This window comes from Nicotiana sylvestris, chromosome 10 (genome assembly GCF_000393655.2).
Source record: "Nicotiana sylvestris chromosome 10, ASM39365v2, whole genome shotgun sequence".
NCBI classification, from domain to species: Eukaryota; Viridiplantae; Streptophyta; class Magnoliopsida; order Solanales; family Solanaceae; genus Nicotiana; species Nicotiana sylvestris.
In genome coordinates this window covers 38,398,065-38,404,217 of record NC_091066.1, presented here as the reverse complement: position 1 = coordinate 38,404,217, position 6,153 = coordinate 38,398,065, and the positions used below count along the sequence as shown (strand labels likewise).

The following is a 6,153-nucleotide window of genomic DNA, read 5'->3' as shown; positions in this document are numbered from 1 at the left end:
CGTATCCGAATCCTTATCCGGAAGCCAAGAAACAATGACGATGCCGCGAAACTTGCTGTCTTCTCAACTCTTTAGAGCTAGAAGAATTATTTGTTATATAAGCACAATAATCTTCCTCTTTTTTCAATGAGGGACAAAGTTCTTTTATTTAAAAATCATTTCAAGTATTTTCTTTACCTCCATTTCTTTTCCCTCAATTTCTCATTCATACGTTAACCAAACAATCCAACAATATGTATATATAAGTTCAGCCAAAATCATTGACTTAATTAAGCCCAATAACAGTATTTCGTGCACGACTGCATGCTTGATCAACTTTCCAATCAGATTTAATAATATTGATCATTTCTCTAACCGCAAAAATAACCTAGGTTTGAACCATTTTTTATAAAAGATGAAATTTTACCTTATCTAGATGAACAACGTAAATTTTCAGACTTACATGACGTACAATGTCACATAATCATTCCTTTAGTAAGAAATTAATGAGGAAGAGACCTCGCATAATCAATAACTGCTCCCTCGAAAAATTTATACCCCTCACAGTTGGGATAAACTGTTGAAGACTGAAGTTGCAATGTACAAAAGCTAGGGACTAAACTGTATTTTAGTAAACTTATAACCAAAATCAGGATTAACTACCTTGTATTAGTTACGAGAATAACAGAATCAGTAGAGCTGATTCTTCCTATATATATGTGTGTGATGATCAGCTCAGTGTAAAAAATACAATTCAATGAAATGAATACCATACATTTTACCTCCTCCTCTCTCAAATTCATCTAATTCTTTCTTCTTCTTCTTCGACCTCCATTTCTGCTTCTAGTCTTTCTTCTTCTTCTTCTTCTTCTTCTTCTTCTGCATTTTTTCCTTGAGTTTTTAACTCGAATAATACACAAATCAGTTTATGATATCAGAGCAGTAAAACCTCAGAGCTTGAAAATCGAATCAATTCCGCAAATTACTTGAAGAAAGAAAGATCTTTCAAAGTAAAGAAACAAGAATGAGTAATACTGCAGATCAAGAAGCAATTACAAGTGCTGCTACGTCTGGAGGAGGAAACAGTCAAGCTTCTCTAAGAATCTACTACAGTCATCCTCTGTTTCTTCATCCATCAGATGTTAGTGGTATACAAATCATATTCTTTCAACTTACAGGTATCGAAAACTATTCTATTTGATTTTGTTCAATGAGAATTTCTCTGTCAGGAAGGAATAAACTAGGACTTATGGATGACTCTTGTAAGAAAGAGGATTTTCCTGAAGCTATGGGAAATCATTGGGAAAGGGTTAATGCCATAGTTCTTTCATGGATAATGAGTTCAGTTGCTAAAAGACTTCTAGAAGGTAATATGTATGCAACTAATGCATTGGATGTTTGGGAAGAATTGTATGAACGTTTTAATAAAATTGATGGTTCAAGAACTTTTAATATCCATAAAAAGGTTACTACCTTAACCCAAGGAACTACTTCTGTGTCTAGTTATTTCTCAAAATTAAAAGACTTATGGGAAGAGTTTGAGGCGTTAGTTCCTTCTCCTAGCTGCAATTGTGAAAAATCCAAAGAGTTTAGACTGCATTTGCAGAAACTGAAGCTGTTTCAATTCTTAATGGGGCTGAATGACTCATATTTCCAGGCAAGAAGCCAAATATTACTCATGACCCCAATGTCATCTGTAAATCAAGCCTACTCTATGGTTATAAGTGATGAGAGCTAAAAACCTGTCAAAAATGTGACTAGTATCTTAGGTGCTACTCATGCAGTAATGCCAGGAAACTATGAAGCTGCTATGTTCACCAGAAATGCTGGTGGAAATCAGAACCATAAGTTCAAGAAGTAATATAATTTGTAGTGTGAAGTATGCAAACTTAAGGTACATACCAAAGAAACCTACTATAGGGAGGTAGGATACCCTTCTGAATTCAAGAAAAGAAACTTTGGGCAATCTGCTGCTAATAATGTACGGATGGACAGTTGTACTTCTCAAGCTAGTCAGAATAATGGTTACAATGATTTTTCACAAACTAGCTTTCCATCAACTAAACCAAGAGTGGATTACTCTGACATGCAGCACAAATCAGACACTCTTAATGGATAAAATATCAACAATGTCCCTACATTGTTTACCAAAGAGCAGTACAATCATCTTCTACAAATGGTAAACAAAGAAGAAGCAACATCAACTTACTCAGCTAATACAACAGGTAAGCATAATGAATGTATTGCTACTAAGACTCTTCAGGAATGGATCATTGACACAAGTGCAACAAATCATATGGTGTCAAGCTTAAGCTGTCTAAATAGTGAGACTATAATTAAGTCTAAAATACCAAAAAAAAGCATTCCTACCTAATGGTGATGTGTCCCTAGTCACACATGTAGGAACAAGTAGTTTGTTTAACAAGGATACTATCACAAATGTTTTTCATCTACCACAGTTTAAGTACAATCTTCTGTTTGTATCTAAAATAACTATAGACCTAAATTGGATGGTTGCTTTTTTCCCTGAATTTTGTATTTTTTAGGATCTCTTGAGTTGGAAGGTGAAAGGGGTTAGTAGAGAAAAGAATGTGCTATATTTGTTTGTGACTAGTGCAAAGGAAGACACAAAATTTGAAGGCTTAAATGTTCAAGACTCAGACAGCAGAATCAACAGTAATGAAGCTGATATACAACTATGGCATAGTCAACTAGGACATGTTTCTATTTCTGTAGTGAAAAAACTTCTATCTGTTCCTCAAGAGGCTATAACAAATAGACTAGCTAATTGCAAAGTATGTACATGTGCAAAATAGACTAGGCTTCCATTCCCTAACAGCAGTATTAGAACTAATAAGTGCTTTGATCTAGTTCATATGGATGTATAGGGGCTTTACAAAGTCTCTACTTTTGATGGATATAAATACTTCTTGACTATAATAGATGATCACTCAAGAATGACATGGATTTATCTGTTTGGTTTGAAGTCTGATGTATGTGTACTCATTCAACAATTTATTTAGCTAATTAAAACACAGTTTGATAGAACTATAAAGGTGGTCAGCATAGATAATGTCTCAGAGTTTGTCAACTCAGTTTGTTGTGAATTTTTCAGCAAATATGAGATCATTCATCAGAAGACTTGTGTCTATACACCCCAACAGAATGGGGTAGCAGAAAGAAATAATAGACATATTTTGGAAGTCACTAGAGCTAGAAGATTTCAAGGCTCTATACCACTCAGGTTCTGGGGACTGTGTGTACTATCAACTATTTATATTATTAATAGAATGCCTAGTTCAATACTACAATACAAGTCTCCATTGAAAAAAATATACAAAAGAAAGTCATATATTCTACATCTGACAGACTTAGGGTGTCTATACTATGCTAAACATGTGAAAGAAACTTATAAAATGTTATCTAGAATACAAGTTGCCGTGCATATAGGGTATGTGGAAAATCAGTACAAACAATAGAGATGTAATATTCAAAGAAATTGTCTTTCCATTCTCTCTCAGTACAAACAAACAACAAAATCAGTCCATCTTCAATGACACCACAAAAGGCCAATGATATCAATACACAGAACTGGATACTACATATGATAGACAACACTTCAATATTGCTAGTCCTAATGATCATCAAGCTGAAGAACAAGATATCCCTATACAACATATTTAACAAACTTCAGAACAAGAAGTTGATATAGATTTACCTCCATCACCAGTGTCAGTACCTTAGGAAGACACAATGTAACTATCTATTCAAGGCAATCTAGTAGAGCCACACACAAATACTCCTGCAGAACCACAAGTAAATCAAAGAAGATCAGAAAGGGAAAAACAACCTCCTATATGGATGAAAGATTTTGTGTCACTCAATATTCACAAAGACACACCTTATGCCCTATCTAACTACATCACCTATGACAAACTAAATCCACAACATCAAGCCTACATTGCAAAAATTTCAACTGTGACAGAACCAAAGTCTTACTCTAAAGCATTAAAAGATCCAAGATGGGTAGATGCTATGAAAGATGAGATTGTAGCTTTACAGAAAAATCATACATGAGAGATCACTTCACTACCAACTAGAAAAACACCTATAGGTTATAAATGGATCTATAAAGTAAAATACAAGTCCACAGAAGAAATTGAAAGATTCAAGGCAAGTCTAGTTGCCAAGGGATATAGTCAACAAGAAGGAATAGATTATCATGAAACATTTTCTCGAGTTGTAAAGATGAAGACAGTTAGAACAATTCTAATACTTGCTGCACGGAAAAGATGGTTCATATACCAAACGGATGTATATAATGCATTTCTACAAGGTGATATTGATGATGAGATATGTATGGAATTGCCACAGGGATTTAGGACTCAGGGGGAGAACAATAAATCAGTATGTAGACTCCTCAAATCCCTGTATGGACTAAAACAGGTTCCTAGACCGTGGAATGCAAAACTATCAGAAGCTTTGCTGAGAATGGGGTTCAAGCAGAGTCAGTATGATCATAGTATGTACCTAAAACACTCAACAAGGGGTTGTTCTAGTATTAGTATATGTTGATGATATGCTCATCACTGGAGATACACTTACTCTGATTCAAGACACAAAGGACAGGTTTGCACAAGCCTTTAAAATGAAGGATCTAGGAGAATTAAAGTTCTTCCTAGGAATTGAGTTTGCAAGGACAACTCAAAGTATACTAATGCATCAAAGAAAATATACTTTGGAGCTTATTTCTAAATTGGGATTAAGTGCTGCCAAACTAGCCTCTTCACCTGTGGATATCAATGTCAAATTGACTACAAAAGAATATGATGATCACTTGGCAAAAACAAGTACTGACACAATCCCCTACTGATCAAGATGCCTACCAGAGATTAATTGGAAAGCTACTATATTTAACTATGTCTAGACCTGACATCTCATATGGTGTTCAAAAACTAAGCCAGTACTTACATCAACCAAAGAAATCACACATGAAAGCTGTTATGAGGATTGTTAAATATGTGAAGAAAGAACCAGGAAGAGGCATTCTACTGTCAAGCAATAAATTAGAAGGAATAACTGCATACTGTGATGCAGACTGGGCAGCATGTGCACACTCAAGGAAATCAATAACATGATATCTCATCAAACTAGGTGATTCTTTAATTTCATGGAAGTCAAAAAAATAAACTACCATATCCAGAAGTTCTGCTAAAGCAGAATATAGAAGCATGGCAGCAATTGTTGCTGAATTAGTTTGGATGTTGGGACTCATGGAAGAGATAAAGGCTGAAGTTAAGCTACCTATTGTGATTTATAGTGACAACAAATCTGCAATCCAAGTTGCAGCCAATCCAATTTATCATGAAAGGAAAACATATAGAAATAGATTGTCACTTTATAAGGGAGAAAATAACTCAAGGCCTTGTCTCAGCTCAATACATTTTTACAAAAGAACAACTGGCAGATATCCTAATTAAGGAATTGAATAAGGTGCAACATGAATATCTTACTTCCAAGCTAGGAGTACTAAACATATTCACTAGTTCCTAGCTTGAAGGAGGGTGTTGAAGACTGAAGCTGTAATGTACAAAAGCTAGGGACTAAACTGTATTTTAGTAAACTTGTAACTAAAATCAGGAAGGTAGTTATTAACTACCTTGTGTTAGTTACGGAATAACAAAATTAGTAGAGCTGATTTTTCTTATATATATGTAATGATCAGCTCATTGTAAAAAATTCAATTCAATAAAATGAATACAATACACTTTACCTCCTCCTCTCTCAAAATCATCTAATTCTTTCTTCTTCTTCTTCGACCTCCATTTCTGCTTCTAGTCTTTCTTCTTCTTCTTCTTCTTCTTCTTATTCTTATTCTTCTTCTTCTTCTTCTTCTTCTTCTTCTTCTTCTTCTTCTTCTTCTTCTTCTTCTTCTTCTTCTTCTTCTTCTTCTGCATTTCTTCTTTGAGTTCTTAATTCGAATAATACACAAATCAGTTCATAAACCCTATTATACGTTCATTGCCGATGTTCATGTTTTATTCCACGATCAATCAAATCATATTAATTATATGTTAATGGAAACAATTAAGATCTACGAAAGACTTCTCATTATTAATTAATGGAATTTTCCTTTGTTATATTATTCTTTAACATTATCAACGATATGGATCT

The 6,153-nt window shown here is 34.2% G+C and overlaps 1 long non-coding RNA gene across 1 annotated transcript; it reads right to left on the bottom strand.

The window, feature by feature from the left end:
- Positions 1 to 714: 714 nt before the first annotated feature.
- On the bottom strand, positions 715 to 5,912 carry LOC138880472 (uncharacterized). Its single transcript, XR_011403163.1, has 3 exons — positions 5,753 to 5,912; positions 3,698 to 3,781; positions 715 to 858 (listed from the first exon to the last, which is right to left on the bottom strand). It is a non-coding gene; the product is annotated as an uncharacterized lncRNA (long non-coding RNA).
- Positions 5,913 to 6,153: the final 241 nt, after the last annotated feature.